This window comes from Acomys minous (assembly GCF_964271855.1).
Source record: "Acomys minous genome assembly, chromosome: 4".
In the NCBI taxonomy this organism is placed as follows: domain Eukaryota; kingdom Metazoa; phylum Chordata; class Mammalia; order Rodentia; family Muridae; genus Acomys; species Acomys minous.
In genome coordinates, this window is record NC_140486.1 from 74877055 (window position 1) to 74899439 (window position 22385).

The following is a 22385-nucleotide window of genomic DNA, read 5'->3' on the forward strand; positions in this document are numbered from 1 at the left end:
CCTACCACTTCTGTAAGATCCTATGCCAGTTAGTCACCTTCCAAAATGAATTACCAAATTGTCCTTGTGTTAAGATCTAAGCAAGAGGGGCAGGAGCAGTACCTCTATGAGGTACTTACACAGCATGCCTGTAGCTCTTGGTTCAATCCTCAAACTTCCAGGGAAAAAAAAATGAACACCCACACATGTTACTCCACAACTCCTTTCTTTGTGTTTTAGCTACAAAGACCACTAGTGTGGCCTCTAATGTTACACTCCATAATTATTTAAAATTCAAATCTAACTGAGATTGTTTCACTAATTTCACATGTTTCATGGTTCTAAATAGCTTTGGTGAACCCTCTTTCTGAGTAATGATATGAAAGTCATTTGATTTTAAAAAGCCTTTTTGTTCCCCCTGCCCCCAAAAAGTACATAGCCATAGAGTTCATGTGAAACTGCGTTTCTGGGCTTAAGTATCTTGTAGTGACATCACACAGGGAACTGTGGCACTCCTTTGCTTACTTAATCTAATAATTACAACATGAGCAGAATTTTCACTTTTGGTGTTTAAGAAGGGTTGATACGCTCTGCTTTATGTTCCTCAAACATATATAATTCCACTCCTGGCAAACTACAAAGTAATTCAAGACAGCAGTATTATTATATGCACGTTGTTTCCAAGAACCTGAGATTTATGTGGATAGCTGAAATACTGGATATCTAGCTAATGCTTGATCGTGCTAGAGTGTAGCTGGAGTTTCTAACTCCAAGTATAATACAGGTAATGTCAACATTCTGTGGGTGCTAGACTACATATCAAGATTCCAAAACCTTCTGTCTTGTACTTCTGATGCTTCTTCAGAGTAATTAGAAGATCAAAACAGTATGGAGACCTAAGGTGGTAAATTGAAGTTACAGAAAAGTCAATATGCAATGAAACTGTATTCAGCATGAACACTTGAAACGCTTCTGGAGGTGAGGGAGAGGTGCAGTAAAGCACACTCCCTTCTCCAGGATGGACGGAACTTGCTCCCTGTAGGGTCCCTGTCTGTTACCCTGGCCCTATTGCTCAACCCTTGTGAAAATAGTTGGAATTGGAATTGGAATTTTAGCTTCCAACTTCTGCAGAGGCTGAGCCTTTGGAAGAGCCTGGCCTTTTCTGGCCCAGGACCAGGCTTACCACAAGGATTGCCAAAAAGTCTTTATTTTATGGAGGAACTAAAGTGGAGAGCATTGTAGAGGGAAGAGGTATAATCAAAACAATTTAAAAATAAAGAGGAAAGGAGGTTCACAAAAATGTAGAGTTAGATGAGCCCTCATTTACCTAGAGCAGGTTGGCACAGGTTGACTACTTAGCAGGTTACAATTTCTTGTGTCCGTTTGAAAATCCATTCAAAATGTTGGAGGAAAAGAAGCACTGAGTCAACATAAGTATTTAATCAAACGTGGATTTTTTTTAGTGTTTCTCACCTTTTAGAAATAATCCTAAAACAACACCATCAGAGTGCTTAGTTGCCTATGAGACTCTTGTAAAATCTCATGTGACATCAATCTAATTTAAAATAGAAGCTGGGCGTGGTCATGCACACCTATAATACCAGCACTCTGGGAAGCAGAGGTGGGCAGATCTCTGTGAGTTCATGGTCGGCGTGGTCTACAAAGCAAGTCCAGGATAGACAAGGCTACACAGAGAAACCCTGCCTCAAAAAAAGTTTTTTTAAAAGTTTAAAAATAAATAAATGAAGTATTTGACTCTGCCAATATTACCTTCTATTTTCAGGTGTCATTAGAAAATGTATCCTTTTTGTTATTAGACAAAAATATGGTTAATTATCGAGGATTATTGGAACATGTCAGATAAAGGACAAAACTCATATGTGAAAACACCTCACTCTATCTCATTTCTTCTAAAGCAGGCCTGCAGTAGTGGAGCCATGACACCAATGTGTAAGGAAGAAACAATGTAAAGAGTAAGCCACCGAGTCAAGTCTACTTTGGTAGTAAATAATGAATGCAAACTTTAAAGACAATCAACTTGGTGTTTCCACTACCAAGTACTTCGCTACCTCATAATATCTGACTAGAATTTAGCCTGGTATACTTTCTCTGGTTACTATATTAACATCAATAGTTATGGGGAAAATAACAAGATAGTATAGGAAAGTAGGCAGTATAGGAAAGTATAGCATTAATGAGCTCTGGTACACAGTAACATAGAAGCCAATCTGCCTTTACTCCATACAATTATTGCAGCTCTGATTGCGGCTCCCTTCACTCACATACATCCCCTGTTTCTCCGTTCTCTGGGTTCTGTCTTCCTATGTGTGCCCAATCCCTCACATCACTTTCAGTTGTTCTGGCAACACATCTCAGTTTTCTGTAGCAGTTGCCAAAACAAGCATTTGAACATCTGGAAATCATCCTCCATCACTTTCACCAGTAAGATCCATTTGCCTTAAAAGGTAGTTTCCATATGGACCCCCTGAGATTCCACCATACTTTTTGGTAACAACTTTCCAATATTCTCTGCCTATGGAAAGTTGCTACTCACTGACTGCACACTTTGGCACTTTCTATAAAATTACTAATAGCATTTTATAAACTAATATTTTAGTTTAATCAAGCTATATTTTGAAAGGATAAACTAAGACAAATGATGAAGGAAAATTATACACACATACACAAACACACACACACAAGCACACACACACACACAGAGAGAGAGACAGAGAGAGAGAGAGAGAGAGAGAGAGAGAGAGAGAGAGAGAGAGAGAGAGAGTTCATTATTCTTTAAGGAACTTATATCCAAATGCTATTTCTTACAGTCTCTGATATTCATAGATAAAAGTTATTAACTGCAAAATACAATAAAATATTAGAGAATTTAAAACATTAAAGAATACAAAAATCAAAAAAAGAATACAAAATCATACTTTTAAAAGGAACATATTAAAATATTTTTCTATATTATTTCTTTATAGAATTTTTTCAAACCTTAAAAACCTAAAACATTAGTAGTTGTCTGATATATAGCCATGGTTTTACCCTTATTAAGTCATCTTAGTGGAGTCTGGTCACTCTACCTTGTTACAGAGACTGCACCAATGAAATATAAGCTTACAGAAGAGGAATATTATTTCAAATTGAAATGTTTATATAAAAATAGTTTTTTTAATACCTAAAATAAATATTGCTGTCTTTCAGATGTATTCTATGAATATTTATCTACTTCAAATTCCTTTAAAGTGACATCATCTCCTAAAATGTCTAAATCAGCTAGCACAACATTCAGTGTTAATTCACACTGGAGTATGCAATATGTATATGGTGTAGCAAATTACTTTAAAATCTTACAATGAAATAGAACTACAGTTGAAGATTAGTTGTCATAGTAACTGAGAAATGGAAAGAAAATAAAAAATTCATCTTAAGCAATTGGTAATATGAGTACAGTTCTAACCATCTGTATTTTGCCCATCAGAATGGATGACATACACGCTCTGTTGAAGGAAACAGCTAGTCTAAAAAGAATCATAAACTATTTTATATGTATATGTTTTTCTTAAGTGATGTTTCTAATATATATGATACTCCAAATATAATTCATGCTAAAAAATTTTTGTTTCTTTTTCTTCTTTATGCTTGTTTCTGTGGTGGTTGTTAAAGTCAGTTGCTCTTCAAGAGAAGGTCTTATGTAGCACTGCTAACCTCAATCTAAAAGCCAGCAAACTACAGAAATTTTACCTGTCTCCTTGCCCATCAGAGCTGGGGTTTCCTTCATGTGCAGAGTATGTGGCTTTCACAAGGTTTCTGGCATCTGACCTCTGGTCCTCATGATTGCACAAAAAAATTTCTAAGCTGCTGAGCCATCTTTTTAGCTCCCAAATGATTTGTTATTTGTACATGGTTTAATACGTTTGGAAGAAACATTTTCCAAAAGGAGAATTTAGAGATGAGCTGTATGATCCTAGGATTTTGGAAGCTGCAGTTATACAACGATTTTAGGGTTGAGGGGAACAAGTCCCAGGCTCACAGAGAGACTAAGCTTCTTCAAAGAAATAGTGATATAGAAAAACATCAAATGTCTCCTTTTGACTCTTTCACCATCTCTCTCTTTCTTTGTCTCTCTTAGTCTTTCTCTCCCTCTCTGTCTCTCTGTCTCACACTCTCTTTGTCTCTGTCTCTGTCTCTGTCTCTCTCTCTCTCTGTCATGCACACACACGCACACACACACACACACATACACACACACAAATAAGTCTTTAAAATATATCTAGTAGTTTAAATACAAACTAAGCAAAAAACAAAAAACAAAACAGTTTATACAGAAGACTCTCAGACATTCACTAAATGACTTTCTAAGAACATTTAAATAAAATATATAAAGGCACAAGACTATATTTAATAATGTTTCTTCAATAATAATCGCACAAGCATGACCCTGTTATTTGTTAAAGGAAGTGATACCTGGATGGCTTTGCAACCTGACTGAACAGAGTCTCAAATGGAATTCTAATCTCAGTTATTGTCTACTTCAAAGTGTCTGTCATACTTACTAGGACAATAGAGCCTGGGATATAATGTGCTTTGGATGAAAACTAAAAATGTGGCCTAATTTTTCAGGGGAACTAAATATTTTAATTGAGGTAAATCTTTGCCAAATGTTTGGTCAAAAGTTCTTACTCCTCTTGCTATGTCCTAGTTTGAAGACAATATTTTTAGTATTAATAACATCACCAGGACCATAAACAATGTAAAAACTGACATATTCATACATTATAATTTATTTTTGACTTGAATAGAAAACTGGGGGCATCTTGTTTTTAAACATTTCTATTCTATGCCTTTATTTCTCTTTATTTTTCATGAGCAATAAGTTCATTTCCTACACACTATGGCATCTCTATAATCTAGCATAATATCTAAACATAGTAGATATCCAATGAATATTTGCTTATTTTAATTGCAAGTGTTATAGATATTGGCTCAATAATGATTAGATGGAGTCACAAGACTCAATCATCACAGTAACATCTGAAGATAACACAAATGACTGGCACAATAATAATGATTTATTTGTAGGAAATTATGTTATATTTATAATTATAGAAAACGGTGAAAAGGTCATATTCATTGCCTATTGCCCTTTTCTGTCTCTCTCTTGTCTCCCATTACTTCTTTCCTTTCCTCAAACAGCCTCCCTAATATTTTATATCATATATAGTATATACATATTACATTTTCTTTATGCATTCATTTTTTGTTAGACATCAAGACTGATTCTACAATTGGTCTATCAAACTTTAATACTAATAATCCATGCAACTAGAAATACAATGTAAAGATGTTTTTAATAGAGGGAGTTAGTGTGTTTATCAGTAAATCAGCCAGTCTTATTTTTATGCTTAGGATGTCTCGGAAGGAAATTTCAGCAGAACTTAGGAACATAAATGTTCATATAATTCATTCATTGCACATGAAGAAAGGAAATGAAGGAGAAAAACACAGCATGGTCCAAAGTGTTCTGGCTTCAGGAAATACCAATACAATGAATATTTATCCAGACTTTTCACATCTTCCAATTAACGTTATTATAAAGAAAATGAGAAATGAAGAAGAAGGAGAACAAATGTGACAATTCCATGGCCTACTCTTGAGACAACTCCCACAACTAAAACAGTGCTTCCTTTCTTCCCTCACTTCTGCCTTTTTCCTCTCCTCCTCATCTCTTTTCCATATTCCCTTGTTAGTTTTTGTTAGATTATTGCTATCAAACTATGAATAAACCATCAGCTTAGTATGTGCATTATTTGGGGTGGGGGGAGTTAGCAGCTTTCTATCATGGCTATATCCTCATAGAAATAACTAGAGACCAGGATCAAAACTTTGAATACTATTTTAATGGACACAAACATATTACCCAAAGAAAATATGAATTATGGTCTCAATGATAAAACTATGTGCATGATATACTCTGTAGCATTATAACATTACTCTGACCTATGTGAAGAACACTTATATAGATACTCTGGCATTGTAGGCTTTCATAGCTCACCAATATTATACCACATGCTTTGAAAGAATGCATGCCTTTAATCCCAGCACTTGGGAGGCAGAGGCAGGTGGATCGCTGTGAGTTCGAGGCCAGCCTGGTCTACAAAGTGAGTCTAGGACAGCCAAGGCTACACAGAGAAACCTTGTCTCGAAAAACCAAAAAAAAAAAAAAAAAAAAAAAAAAAGAAAGAAGCTTCCAAACCCCAGAGAATTTGAGTCACTTCCACAAAATGACCAAGTAAACCCATGACACAGCTGCAATTAGAATGCAGAATTCCTGTGTCCCGGTTCAGTTTTAGGTTAGAAACTTTTCATTAAAATTATTTCAACAATTCATTCATGAAAGAAAGTACAGCCTGTTTAGTTGAAGCTCTCATCTCCTTAACTGCATGTTTCTTTCTATGCACACGGCCTTAAAATACACCAGAAGGCAGACAGGCCTGCGAAATGATGGAGCCTTTGTGTAAACACAGCTGATTGCTGGGAATTTTTGTCAGCTTCTTTCTCCAAGTCACTTTCAACTCACTGAAAAGAGTTTGCCAAGCTACAAACAGGACCTTGGAGCTGACTGGTTTTGAAACAAGCTTCCTGATGACATGTGGATAAGGAAGAGATAGTTCTATCAGGAAGATACAACTTGTTCACACACACACACACACACACACACACACACACACACACACTGAAGTCTGGTTATAAAATAGTAAAATGTGGCACTGAACCTTATAGTTTATTGTCTTTCAGATCAGCTTTCTTACTTAACTGTAGATTTGAGCTTAATGTTCTCCAAACCCTCCCTCCTGATTTGCAGACACTGCAGATTAAACAGAAGCATAAGATTCTGCTCAAATGTGACTGGAAACTTGCTGCTGATATTTCTTAGGAAGAAAAGACAAATAAAAATGTTTAATCACATAGAGCAGGAAAGTCAAAAGACATGCTTCTATGACAATGTCCTGGTTTGTCTATATCAACTTGGAACAAACCTAGACACATCTGGAAATAGGGAATCCCAATTGAGTAAAGGCCCCCATCAGGTTACTTGTGGTGAAGTCTGTAGCACATTTTCTTGATTGATGTTTAACAGCCTAGACTACTGTGGGTGGTACCACCTCTTTGCAGGTGGTCCTGAGTTGTATAAGGAAACAAGATGAGCAAACCATTGGGAAAGCCAGTAAGCAGTGTTCCTTCATGCCTTGGCTTCTATCAATGATGGATCATGACCTACAAGCAAAATAAGCCCTTTCCTCCTAAGTTACTCTTTATGGTAGTATTCTATCATATCAGTGGAAAGTTAAGTAAAACTGGAGCTTTACGGCTTGGATAAAAGCTCTTGGTAGAATTTTCCATTGTTCCTTTTTCATAGCCCTCAGATATTTTTTCTTTCTTTTTTTTTTTCAGTACATATTCTTGCAAAGGATTATTACACCCAGATATTTTCATTTACCTTTAAATAGCAATTATAGGGTTTTTAAAATCAAATGTCAGAGAGATTTCCTTGTAACAAGTCATTCAGTAAAATTGTATTCACATCTCTCCTCCTAAATTATTTCCATCATGTGGTTGCTGTTGCTGCTGCTGTTGTTGTTTCCTTTACATTTGTAAAATCAAAGATCTAGAAAAGTACTGCAAAGACAGAAGAGTGCCTAACTGTCTGGTAATCTTTGGCTTTCTGGAGTCAATCATAGTAATATCCTGGGAGTGGGGAGGGGGACGAAGTACATTAACAGAAAAAAGAGATTCTGCAGAGTTTGGGACCGGTGGTCAGCTCACCACTGTATCCAGGTTGCTCTGGAGCTGCCTTGTAAGCCCTTGTCTATTAAGCAGCTCTTCTCTTTCCAAATGTAAGCCCAGAGCAAGACAGAGTGGAGAGTCAGTTTACAATTTTCTATAAAGATTTTTTGACTCACATAACTTCAGAAAATCAACTCTCTCTGTAGCAGACAGGGTTGGTACAGGCATGAAGTGGCCCTGGGAAATAGGTGGATATGCTTGGCTTACACTCTGATGAGACAATCCAAGAAAAAGAGAGCGCAAAACGGGGGAGTACTCAGCCTCCTGGCACTAACTCACTGAGCAGCCTCCTGAGCAAGCTTTCCTTTTTTTGCTTTTGTAGCAGTAGTAAAGATTTGACAAATAAAGGTTGGAACCAGGGAACCACGAGTCATTTTTTATAACTAAATCCATCTATCAACAGGTTTAAGAAACCTTATTGAGGCGGGATCCAAGATGGCAGCATTGATCAAGCATGGTATCTGAACATCAGAACAGCAGCGATTGCCAAGCTATTAACAGGCTGTCTTGGGAAACCCAAAATGCCAGAGTCTGCTTCCCAGGTGAGAGTAGAGCCCATGGTGAGGGAAACAGTGAATGGGTCCAACCTCAGGAAAAGTTCCCGGGCTTCCTATGGAGCATGGTCTCAGCCTCTGGCCACCCGCATGTCCTCACTGTTCCAAGGTACCTTCGGGGTACCCAGCCACCCAGCTATACAACCTTGGGACTTCTGATTCCCAGGATCCATGGAAATAGCCCTAGTCACCACTCCAAAGCTCAACCCATATCCCTAAGGAGACCGGCCAAACCTCTGAGTTCACAGGTTCTCCAAAATGGCTGTTCCCAATGAGCACAGTGTCTGGGCCCCTGGGGCTCATTAACCTTGAGACAAGAAAACCAGTAGCAGGGTGGCTTACTCTGGAACTTTACTTGTTAAAAAGAGGGTCCTCAGGCTGCTGAATATGCCAGTCAATCCTGAGGATCATATATCTGAGGAGAACCATGTGCAATTCCCTGAGAACCACCTGCCAGTTAGAAACCATATCCAACAGTCTGAGGAGGGTTCCTGCAGGAAAATCAAGATTCCTTCCCAGGGCTCTTCCCACACCACTCAGAACTTCAGAGGGTACCAGGAACTGCCAGCCAGTGCCAGAGACAAAGAGATAGCTAATAGTTAGCATAAAAACACAATCAACAAGTGCCAGAGAAATATGGCATTTTCAGAAGCCAGCTATGCCAGGGCAAGCATCCCCGGATATTCTAGCATAAGTGAAACAAGAGAAAATGACCTTAAATTATGCTAATGAAGATGATAATGGCCTTTAAAAAAGAAACTTTTAAAAATTACAGGAAGATACAGGCAAATAGATAGAGGCCTTAGAAGAGAAAATGAATAAATCACTCAAAGAAATAAAAGAAAATTTAAACAAACAGGTGAAATCATTTAAAGAAATGCAGGAAAATACAAACAACCATATAAAGGAAATCAATATAATGGTTCAATATCTGAAGATAAAAATACAAACAATGGGAAAGCATAAACTGAGGAAATCCTGGGGATGGAAAATTAAGGGAAGGGAACAAGAACTACAGAGGTAAGCATTACCAACAGAATACAAGATATGGAGGAAACAATCTCAGGTGTAGAAGATACAATCAAAGAAAGTGGTGCAACTTACAAAAAATAAAGGACATCATAAAAGAAAAAATGTAAGACAAATAGAACAAGAAGAAAGAGAAGATTCCTGGCTGCAAGGACCAGAAAATATTGTCAACAAAATCATAGAAGAAAATTTCCCCAATCTAAAGAAAGAAATGCCTATAGGCATACAAGAGGTCTACAGAACACCAAATAGATTAGACCATAGAATAAAATCCTCCCTTCACCTAATGATCAAAACACTAAATGTACAGAACAACGAAAAATATTAAAAGCTGCAAGGGAAAAAGACCAAGTACCCAATCAGAATCACACCTGAATTCTCAGCAGAGATCATAAAAGTAGGAAGAGCCTTGGCAGATGTCTTGCAAACACCAAGAGCCCATATATGTCAAGCCAGACTGCTATATAAATAACTTCACCACAGCAAAACCAAAAGACAAGCACACAAACTACAACCAACATCAAAATAAAATGAACTATCAGTCACTGGTCATTAATATCTCTCAATATCAATGGACTAAACTCTCCAAAAAAAAAAAAAACACAAACTAACAGAATAGATGCATAAACAGGACCGATCATTCTGCTGTATACAAGAAACACATCTCATCCAAAAAGCCAATGGACCCAAGAAGCAAGATGGAGTAGGCATTCTAATATCTAATAAAAGAGATTTTAAACCAAAATTAGCCAAAAAAGATTAGAAAGGACACTCATATTCATCAAAGGAAAATTCCACCAATGACCTCTCAATTCTAAACATTTTTGCTTCAAATACAAAGGCACCCACATTTGTAAAAGAAACATTAATAGTGGGAGACTTCATATCCCACTCTCATCAAAGGACAGGTCAACAAACAGAAACTAAACAGAGAAATAATGGCACTAACAGATTTCATAAATCAAATGAACCTAACAGATAGCTACAGAACTTTTCACTCAAACACAAAAGAGTATATCTTCTTCTCAGTACATCATGGAAACTTCTCTAAAATTGACCATATAGTCAGTCATAAAGCAAGCCTCAACACATACAAGGAGATTGGAATAATCCTTCTGTCTTATCTGATCACTATGAACTAAAGCTGAGCCTCAACAGCAGCAGAAATAAAAAAGTCTACACATGCATGGAAACTGAACAACTCTCTACTGACAACTGAGTCAAGGAAGAAATAAAGGAATAAATTAAAGACTTCCTAAAATTCAAAGAAAATGAAGGGACAACATACCCAAACTTATGGGACACAATGACAACAGTGATAACAGGAAGGTTCACAGCATTAAGTTTCTTCATAAAAGAATTAGAGACATCTCATACAAGCAATGTAAATGAACACCTGAAGGCACTAGAAAAAAGAAGAAAAATCAGACACACACAAGAGGAAGATAGTCAAACTCAGGGCTGAAATCAGTAATTAGAAACAAAGAGAACAATTCAAAGAATCAACAAAACTAAGAGCTGGTTCTTTAAGAAAATCAACAAAATAGACAAACCCTTAGCCAAACTAAGGAAAAAAAGGAGAGACACTATCCAAATCAACAAAATCTGAAACGAAAAAGAGGACTTAACAAATCCAAAGAATCATTAAGTCTTAATCTAAAAGCTGATATGCCATAAAATTTGAAAATATGAATGAAATGGACAATGTTCTTGATAGATTCTACTTACCAAAGTAAAATCAAGATCAGGTAAACAAAATAAATAGCCCTATATCTTCTAAGGAAATAGAAGCAGTCATCAAAAGTCTCCCAACAACAATAAAAATGCCCAGGGCCAGATGGTTTCAGCCCATAATTCTACCAGACATTCAAAGAATAGATAATACCATACTCTTCAAACTATTTCACAAATTAGAAAAATAAGGATCATTACCAAACTCATTCTATGAAGCCATAGTCACCCTGATACATAATGTGCACAAGGACTCAACAAAGAAAAGGGATTTCAAACCAGTTTTCCTTATGAACATTGATGCAAAAATACTCAAAATGAAATGCCTGTAAAACAAATGCAAGAATATCTCAAAAATATTGCCCACCATAACCAGGGAAGTTTCATCCCAGGTATGCAGGGGGGTTCAATATACAGAAATCCATTAATGTAAACCAGCATATAAACAAACTGGAGGAAAAAAATCAAATGATTACCTCCTTAGATGCTGAGAAACATTTAACAAAATCTAACATGCATTCATATTGAAGATATCAGGGATACAAGGCACATACATAAACATAGTAAAAGCAATATACAGCAAGCTGAGAGCCAACATCAAACTAAGTGCAGAGAAGGTTAAATCAATTTCACTGAAGTCATGGATAAGACAAGGCTTCTCTTTCTGTATCTCTTCAGTATAGTACTTGAAGTCCTAGCTAAAGCAATGAGATGAAAGGAATAAAAATTGGAAAGCAAGACATAAAACTATCACTATTCTTAGTTGATCTATAGTATATGTCCTACAGCTAAAAAAAACACCTTCAGCAAAGTGACTGGATACAAAATGAAAACAAAACAACAACAAAAAACACTAGCCTTCATGTGTACAAAAGACAAATGGTCTAAGAAAGAAATCATGGAAACAACACCTTTCACAATAGCCAGGAAAAAACATAAAGTATCTTGGTGTAACTCTAACCAACCAAATGAAATACTTGTATGAAAAAAACTTCAAGTCTTTGAAGAAAGAATTTGAAGAAGATATCAGAAGATGGAATGATCTCCCATGATCATGAACCAGTAGGACTAACGTAGTAAAAAAAATCCAGAAACCGAAAACAACCCAGGGTCCCTCAACTTAAGAATGTACAATGAAACCGTGGTACATCTATATAATGAAATACTGTTCAGCTCTGAAAATCAAGGAGATCATGAAATTTGTAGGCAAATGGGTGGATCTGGAAAAGATCATCCTGAATGAAGTAACCTAGACACAGAAGGATACATATGGTATATACTCACTTATAAGTGAATATTAATAAAATAATACAGGATAACAATACTACAATCCACAGACATAAAGAAGGTAAGTAACAAGGAAGACACTGGGGAGGATACCTAATTCTCATTCAGAAGGGCAAATAGTATGGACAGGGGTCAAGAGAGGCAACAGGACAGGAGTCTACCATAGATGACCTCTGAAAGACTCCACCCAGCAGGGGATTGAATAAGATGCTTAGTCTCACAGTCAAACTTTGGGCAGGGTGCAGGAAGTCTTACGTTAGAGTTGGAGCATAAAAGGACCCGGAGGTTACAGGAGCTCCACAAGAAGACCAATAGAGCTAACAAATCTAGGTCCAGGGGACTGGCTGAGACTGATGCAGCAAACAAGGACCATGCATGGAGAGTACCTAAGCTCCCTGCTCAGATGTAGCCCAGAGGCAGCTCAGTCTCCATAGGCGTACCTTAGTAAGAGGAACAGGAGCCCTGTCTCTGACATGGAGTCTGTTGCCTGTTCTTTGATCACTCCCCTCTGGTGAGTGGCCTTGCCAGGCCACTGAAGAAGAGGATATAGGCAGTCCTGATGAGATTTGATAGGCTTGGGTCACTTGGTAAGGGAGCAGGTCTCCCCTTCTCTGAAGACTAGAGGAGGTGCATAAGGGGGAAGAGCGAGGGAAGGTGGGACCAGGAGGAGAGGAAGGAGAGAGCTTCGATCAGGATGTAAAGTAAATAAATTTAAAAACTAAATTTAAATTTAAAAAGGGAACTAATGACATATGTAAACATTAATTACATGACTTTTAGATAAGCAGTAGATAAGCCTTTTATACTTTGAGTTTTATACTAGAGTTTAATATCTTTGAGTAGAAAAAATGCTTATTTGTTCCATAACAACAAATATTTACTGTAAGTGGCAATCAGGTGACATATATACCTGATAGTCACCCTATATTAATTATATTATTATTATTATTATTATTATTATTATTATTATTATTATTATTATTATATTTATAGAGAAAACAAGAATCAGCAATATTAATTTTTCCAAGCCTATGAAAATATATTTTGAAAACCATGAATCTGAATTCAGTTGACTCTCAAATGAATAAGTAGTAATACTACTTTTCAAATTTTTGGAAGAAATATTTAACAACTATATATGCGCAAAAGAAATCTCACCTACCTGTTCATTCTATAAAATGTATCAATCATGCTGTAATACGTTTCCCAAGGAGATAGCAAATAAGCAAGACAATAGGACATTATTAGAAAGTCTAAGTGCAAAACAACTCAAAGATTTGATAAAAGGAAAAGACATGAAATTAATCTACAGTATGGTCTCTATTTCTCAAAAGAAGGTCAATAAGTATCAATATACTTGACAACTCAGAGCATGTAGAGAAATGAAAGAGGTTAATCCCTATGGACTAATCAGCCAACACATTGTATTGACCTAAGAAAGGATGCCACATAGCATTAAGCATCAATAAAAATAATCATAGCTGTTTACATAGTGGAAATGAAATCATTACCCTTGAAAGTCAGTGGAATAATTCGGACACTCATTAGTTTAAAAAAGTGTGTTAGGGAGAGATGGCTCAGTGGTTAAGAGCACTGCCTGCTCTTCCAAAGGACATGGGTTTAGTTACCAGCACCCACATGGCAGCTTACAACTGTCTGTAACTCCAATATCTAATACCCCCTCACCAATGCACATCAATTAAAAGTAAATAAAATATTTTTAAAACAGTGTATTAGTAATCAAAGGAATATAGTAAGTGTGGTACAATGGGAAAGTAAAAATAAATTGCAAAATTGAAAGATTATGAGGTAAACATAAGACCTGTGTCAAAAAAAAAAACAAAACCCTAAAACAAACCAAAACAGAAAAATCTAGAAGAAGAAGAAGAAGAAGAAGAAGAAGAAGAAGAAGAAGAAGAAGAAGAAGAAGAAGAAGAAGAAGAACAAAGAAGAAGAAGAAGAACAAAGAAGAAGAGAAGAAGAACAAAGAAGAAAGAAGAAGAAATTCATCTTATAGGAATAAGTAAAATAGACACATGAGAAGAAATCCTCCACATATGACTCATGCAAGGAAAGGTGAGTTGAATTCTACAAGATTAAAAAAAAAAAAAGAGGAACACTGGGATCAACTACAGAGAAAACTAAAACTGAAACTTTAAGGTCACTCTGAATTGTAGTAGTTTGGAGAAAAGAGAGGAAGAGAAAGAGGACTGTGGTGTGTGTGCTCAATTTTAATTTGTAATAATTTATTTAGATTACATCCCAATTGTTATCCCCTTCCTTTATCTTCCTGTTCTCACCCTGCCTCCTTCTTCCATCCTTTACCCCTCCCCTAGATCTCTGACAGAAGGGGACCTCCTCCCCCACCATATGACCACAGCCTGTCAAGTCTCATCCAGATAGCCTGATTCCCCTTTTTCTGTATGCTCACCAGGTCTCCCCACGATGGGAAAGTGATCAAATCAGGGGCACCAGAGTTCACGTCAGAGGCAATCCCCACTCTCCCCACAACAATGGAGAATCAGCTATATCTGAACAGTTTGTACACACAGGCCTGGGTCCAGATCCGCTGGCCTTGACGGTCTCCTTGTGGGACTCCTGAAGCCTCTGGGACCTTCCATCCCTCCATTCTTCCATACCACCCTCAGTATCTCACCCAGAGTCCAGCAACGAGTACTAGCATCTGTCCTTATGCCCCACTGAGTAGAGTCTCTTAGAAGACATCTATGTTGGACTAATATCCACTTAAAAGTGATTATATGTCATGTGTGCCTTTCTGGGTCTGGGTTACCTCACTCAGAATGATTGTTTCTAGTTGCATCCATTTGCCAGCGAATTACAAGATCTTTCTTGTTTTCAATAGCTGGGTAGTATTCCATTGTGTAAAATGTACCACCGTTTCTTTAAGATTTTTAAGTACTTACATTTAAAATTTTTAGATACTGTTTTAAAATTTAAAAGATTTGGCTAAAGGGAAAAACGGCACCAGGGCTTGTATTTGTTATGACTGATATGCATGTTCATATCACTTTCTGTGCCTCACATAGAAACATCAAAATCAGATTGCAAGACTGTGCACTATTCCCGAGCACTCTTGATGAAGATGCAAAGCACTTGGACTATCAAGAACACAGTTCTCACACACTGGAGGGACCCAGGCTGACTCTTCTGTAGATATGGCAGGAACAACAATAAGATTGTGATGCGAGTGCTGCTTCCAAGGGCCTCTTGTTCCCATGTAAAAACTGAAGCCACGTTTTGAATTAAGACAATAAACATCTAGAGACAAAAAAAGTATAACACTATCCTCTCCCTAAATCTAAGCCTGGAAAAAGTAAACATTTCAGTATGAACATTGCAACAAAAAGTACGATGGATAATCTTCCATGAACTTTTTTTGTGCAAATGTATTAATATTGTTCACATTTCTCCCCAGAAGGCAAGGTGTAGTTAGGAAAGTATTGCTTCACTGGACGTTTCCTTATTGGATAAATTTAGATGATAGATTCACATTAATTTCATTTGAAGTGCAGTTTATAAGAGATAAGACAGGATAAAATTATCTGTACAGAGTTGGACCTTAAAGGCAAAGCTGGAAGAGTGCTCCCCACGTGGACAAGACAAGGAAAGGATAGCTTTTCCGTCTTATATGATACTGGCATGGAAAGTCATTTAAAGGCAAGGAACCTATCATTATCTTTCTGATTATTCTAACTTTCAGTGTGAATTTTTTGGTGATAAGAATGATCAGGCAATGTGGAAATGGTTCAGTTGGTAAAGGGTTTGTTGTGTAAACATGAGAAGCTGACTTGGAATTAGCAGTGCCCACATAAAAATCTGGGTTGCAATCCTAGCACAAGAGAGTCAGAGAAAGAAGGCTTGCTGGCCATCCATTCTTAGACAATCAGTGAACTCTCCTGTCTTTTTTTTTTTTAAAGTACTTTATTCAGATTACAACTTATTTGTTTTCCCCTCATTTGTATCTTCCCATTCCCCCTCCTTCCCTGTTTCATCCTATTCCCCTCCCCTAGGTCTGTGACAGAAGGGGACCTTGTCCCCCACTATAAGATCACAGCTTTTCAGGTCTCTTCCTGGTAGCTTGTTTACTCTTCCTCTGAGTGTCACCAGGTCTCCCCACCAAGGGCAAGTGGTCTAATAGGGGGTATCCAAGTTCATGTCCCAGTCAGTCTCTGCTCTCCACACAATTGTGGAGAATGTGCTATCCATTGGCTAGATCTGGATAGGGGTTCTAGGTTTACTGCATGCATTGTCCTTGGTTGGTACTGTATTTTGAGCTGACCTACCTGGGTCCAGATCCACCAACCTTAATGTTTTTCTTGTAGATTTCTAGGACCCTCTGGATCCTTCTGTTTTCCCATTCTTTCTTACCTTTCTCACCTAGAGTCCCAATAGGAAGTCCCAATATCCATTCCAATCTCCGGCTAAATGAAGACTTTCATGGGATATCTCTGTTGGTCTAGTGTCCAATTATAAGTAAGTATATGCCATGTGCCTCTTTCTGTGACTGGGTGAACTATCCTGTCTTAAAAACAAAGCTGAGGGGAATGGACAGACTGCTCCTCAGAGCTCTTGTCAGTCTTGCAGAGGACCCAGGTTTGGTTCTCGGCACCTATATGGCAGCTCCCAAAAACCTGTAAGTCCACATCCAAATCTGATGTCTAGGCTTCTGAGAGCACTAGACATACACATACAGGTGGACAAAGTGATCAGATACACAAAATAAAAATAAAATAAATTGATAATCTTTCTAGGAGGGCACAAAGGAGGATGCTTGAATATCATGCAGAAGAGGAAATAGACAGCAGAAGGCGTTGAAGAGACAGAACAGGGCGGGAGGGAGAGGGAATGTTAGGGGAAATAAGGGTGGGATCATGGGAGAGTGGGGGCCAGAGGGCACAGTGCTGGCAAGGAGAACACAAGCCGTATCCATGAGAATCTCTGAAACAAGTTGGAGACATAGGGCAGAGTAGGCTCCTGATGTCAACTTATGACCTCCACAAACATGTGTTCCCACATCCAAGTATACACACATGAACATGTAAAATCCCATGGGAAAAATTAAAAATACACAAATTTTCAGTAAATTCATAATATCTCACATATCTTGGTCTGCAGAAATAAATCACAGAGAACAGTAAATAAAAATGTTAATTACCTCTAAAATAAACTTGGATTTTTGTAACTTTGTACAACTTACCCAAATTTACATGATCATTTACTATTATAATCTTTTCCTTTTACCATTGCTATACCTCTCATATGTAAATAAATACTTCTCAATGTTGTGATCTCAGAGTCGATAAACATTAAGTTAAATGTTCCTGATCTAACCCTTACATATACCCCATAAAGCCAATAACACACAGAGATGGAGCAAACTGCATGGTTAAAATTATTTTGTACTGTCACCTCAGCTCATTAGGATTCCAGTGCTTTCATTATGGCCAAGACAAAGCCTAGCCTTTCTGTTTTGCTCACACCTTGAACTAAGTGCGTGTTTGGGATGATCACAATACTCCTTCCAAGTTGTAGTGAGAGTGTTGAGTGTAAAGAACAGGAAGAGGAATGGGAGATGAACTCACATATACCTGGATGTACAGTGGAATTACATGTGTCCTCTATATAGCAGATTTATCCACCTAACGCCATAAGGAGATTCAGCTTTGGATTATCTTTTCCTCAAATGGTTTCAAAATGGTAGTGGTTCACCTATAACTTCAGTAAGCTGTATACATAAAATGAATCACTAGGAAACCAAAGTTCAGGATTTACACTTTAGTGCATAGAAGCCACATAGTATGCATCAATATCGGGGAAGGTTGGTTAAAGACATACTATAGTGCTTCACCAGTGTGAACAAAGGTCACCCACAATGGTTTGCTTCTCATAGTACATCCAGAAAAGCTGATTTTATCATCTTGGCTCTGATTTTGGCTACAGTATACTTTCAACTAAAGTTAGCCTAACTCTTAAACCCTTTCATTTTAGTTCCTAACAACAACTTTTGGAACCAAAATCAATTCTTAAACTTTAGTTCAGATTCTTAAATTCAACTTTATCCAGAAATGTCTAAAACTGTATTTACTCTATCTTAGCATCCACACGTGATCCTGACAGGCTGGCACTGTGCTTATGTTTCATATTCCACAGTCAAAAGAAGACAGCAATACAAGGAAATGGCTAAGCTCATAAATATATACTTACACACAAGGCCAAGTTTCTATAACACATATTCAAGGGAATACAAATGAATGTCACAACCCATGCTACTTATAGCAACAATTTGAAAATTGTACGTTCTTCACATGTATGGCTTAGACTTTTCTTTAATATAAAGCATCCCCCGTATTCACACTTCCTGAAATACAAAATTTGCCTAGAATTACTAGATTCTAACAGAGTAAATGAAGTATAACTAGTGTCCACACAGTACCAGTTTGCATTCAGGCACAAATGGGAAGTGAGCTGAGTGTAAGTTGTGGCTCTGAATACACTAGATCACTGAGCCATCAATAGTATCCTCACTCAGTCACATGCTTTTCTGCTATTAATTTTCATTACTTCTATTTGAATGACTATTTATAATGTCTGAGAGAATTCACTCTTCCTGTAAAAATCTGTGTTTTGGGGTTTGAGTTTCTCTGCTGTTTAATGACACTAGGGAAAAAGAGGTTGGCTTAGAGGTAGGACTTTTGAACCAACCTCATCATCTTAATTTATGAAAATGGATATTAGTTAAGAGCAAGCCCTTCATTTTTTAATAACACCTACAGAATAAAGGCAATGACTTAGAAGAGGATTTTGCCATATGGCCTACCCTATATGGCCTTCAAGCATCTTACATCTTTCATTTACACACATATGTAACTACTTCTGTGCTTTACAAAAGTTAAGTACATAATTTTAATATAGGTTGGAAATGGCGTCTGTGTAGCCTTTTAAAATTTGGCCTACTGGTAGTGGAGGAAAGTAAGCAGATTCCTTGATAGTCAGACATTTAACTTCTAATGTTTCTGTTTACTCTCTCATAACTTCTTTGTTCTTGGATTTGCAAACATCACACAATTTCCACAACATTACCAAGAAACATAAGTTTCCCCTTTTAAAAGTTCCCTCATTTTTGGAAACATGGAAACTGACCTTAAAAATTCCAAGATTTTAGAAAAGTGCCCCCTCTATGGGACTAGTGACAGACTTGAAATTCATCTCCAGAAATTTCTTTTCTCTCCTTCTAGGTTTTCTAGAACTTATAGTTGTGAAACACAGTTTCTAAATATCTTTAGAGAAAAAATACACGGAGGCAAGAAACAGATGTATAAAGGTGGATGGATATACACACAACAAAGACAGTAACAGACATGATTAACACGTTGCTAAGTTTTAAAAGCTTGAGTTTGGTGCTAGCAGTGACTCAGATCTAAGCTAGCCTATTACAAATAAAAATATGTCTATATCTGATGCTTCAACCTCCAAAAGTTAAGAATTTGAGAACCAGTGGAGCAAGTTTTAATTTTTAAACTATATTCTATAAGCAGCCATGCCGTTTTGCTTAACAATATGGCCCAACACTAACATATGCAAGTCACATAGGAGAAAGAGAAAAAACAGCAAGCAAGCAAGGTACTCCTTAAAAGAAAGGAAGAGGGGAAAAAAAGGAAAGAACAGAGGGAAGGGAAGAAGGAAGGAAGAAAGGAAGGAAAGAAGGAAGGAAGGAAGGAAGGAAGGAAGGAAGGATCTTAGGGAAATGTCTTCATCAATACTCTATGCCAAATAAGTTTTCCTGCCTTCAGCCATCCACCCAGGAACTACACTGTCCTGATAATCAAGTCAGTAGGGTGGGAAAACACCGTAGTTTAAGAAATCTGGCTTCTATCAGCCTCTGTTATGAAGAAATAAACTTGACTTCTCAGTAAGCAAATTCGATTTTAAAATCACAGATGAAAACGTTAGGAGGGAGGATAAGGCTTTGGGAAGAAAGGAATGAAGAGTAAAGACAAAGGAAATTCCGAGCTATCTGAGTTGCCACAGAGGTTTTTCTAAACAAAGACTTTCATGAAGCTGCAGAAGTTCGCACAGGAAAGACTCCACCCTGCCCAGCTTCTGCAGCAGCTTTCCCAGCTCGGATCGCGCCAGCCCACACAACAGACCTCTAACTAAAAGTGCCTTCAGGGCTCCTTTTTAAGCACTCTTCTTTTCTTTTAAACGTCCCACTCTTACATTCGAAAAAAAAAAGACTGATCTGACCCTGGCTCTTGCGGGATGTCAGAAGCTCACTCTGCCAGGACAGGCACAGAAGCTCCGGAATTGCAGAAGTGCCTCTTGTCTCCAGAGCCAAGCTGTTCCCCAGGTGCAAATCCCACAGCCCCCACCTCAGACTTCAAACCGGGCTCCTCTTCACACTCTTCCTGAAGCTTAACATTCCATCTAGTTCCCAAACCAAGCCATAAACACCATAAGCAAAGCAAACGGCAAACTCACCATTCTCTTGTTCCTGGGCTTTTATTGAGACACAGTGCCCTAATAAAACAGTAAGAATGAGGAGAGGTCTTGCTACCACCCAGTTTGCCATCATGTCTAAATATGAGACATGTGGGTCCTCCTGGGAATGAAGAGTAGATACTGAGGTCACTGTAGCACCATGAATTCCGCTGGGGGCTCTTTTTCAGCACCAGCCCCCGAGCCGCCTCAGTCTGTTTCAGCACCAGCTCCGGCACAGTCTGAGAAAACTTTTTTCAAGCGATGCAGCTTTAAATAGGAAGAATGCTGCCTCCACTTCTTTTCCTGCCCCTTTCAGCTTGTTCAGGCTCATAACCATCCAGTGTCTGCCAAGCAACCGTCTGATTGATGGTAAACAACCAAATCAGAGTGCGCGCCTCTGCGACTTGAATTTTCTCTACTTCTTGTAGATTTTAAGCACAGATGCAGCTTACCAACACAGACAAACTTTTATTCCTCTTTCTGTTTGAGTATGTGTGGTTCTTCTTTTCTTCTGATTTTTTTTTTTCTTTTTAAAGAAAGCCTATTAGCAGGAGGCTGATCCTCCCTCCTCCCCACCCCCCACCCTGGTCCCAACCCTTCCCCCAGATACACACCCACTGACTTTTCCAGAGACACTAAAAAGGCTTTAGGGAGGATATACAGCCTTTACTGGGATTTTTTTTTTCTTTTGCATTTAGATCATTCAGAATTCTCTTCTCTGCCTTCAGTCTTTAAAAGGTCACACTTTTTTAACCCTTTCTTTTGTCAGGAGAGGAAGAATTCCTGTCCCTAGTCTCATTCTGCTCCTTTTCCCATGCTCTGAGGGGATTCTGGAAGAGAGGAGGAAGGATAAAGCAATTGCAAAATAAACTTGAGATATTTTGCATTGAGTTGTTTCCATGTCTCTTAAGGAGTCAGGAGCCATATCTATACATTCTCCTTGTCACAGAGCACTTTATTATGTTAAAACAACAACAACAACAACAAATCTACTAAGCTTGTGTAGACTTAGGAAAACACACTTCTTTTTGACTCAGAAAGGGCGGGTTCCAACATCAGATCTGCCACTCACCAATTTTGTGAATATATACATAGTCCTTATCTCTGTGCACTCCAATTTTGTTGTTTGAAAAAGGGCTTTGCCCTGACCAGTGTGCAGGATCTGGTGACACTAAAATGAGTAATATGCTATTAACTACATTCCAAATTCAAAGAGCTACATTAAAGCGGACGTGCTGTTGTTAACCCCAGACTAGCTTTCCAGGGAGTGTGGTAGTCCTAGCTGCACATTTCTGTTAGGAGCAAGTCATTAACTTTGTCCTTTACTCAGGCTTGACAAGATCTAAATGGCCACAGTGCATTTGAAACAGTCTAATACATTTGGTATTGTGAGATCTCAAAGATCAGGATTAAGTCTCACACAATGTGAGTCACTCAACTGTTTGTAATTACTTA

The 22385-nt window shown here is 37.8% G+C and overlaps 1 long non-coding RNA gene across 1 annotated transcript in view; it reads right to left on the reverse strand.

The window, feature by feature from the left end:
* Window positions 1-21489, reverse strand: part of LOC311595595 — a 64653-nt gene extending 43164 nt beyond the window's left edge. Inside the window, exon 1 of the long non-coding RNA XR_014778504.1 lies at window positions 20931-21489. This is a non-coding gene — a long non-coding RNA (uncharacterized lncRNA). The remainder of the gene's footprint in view (window positions 1-20930) is intronic.
* Between the last annotated feature and the right edge of the window lie 896 nt (window positions 21490-22385).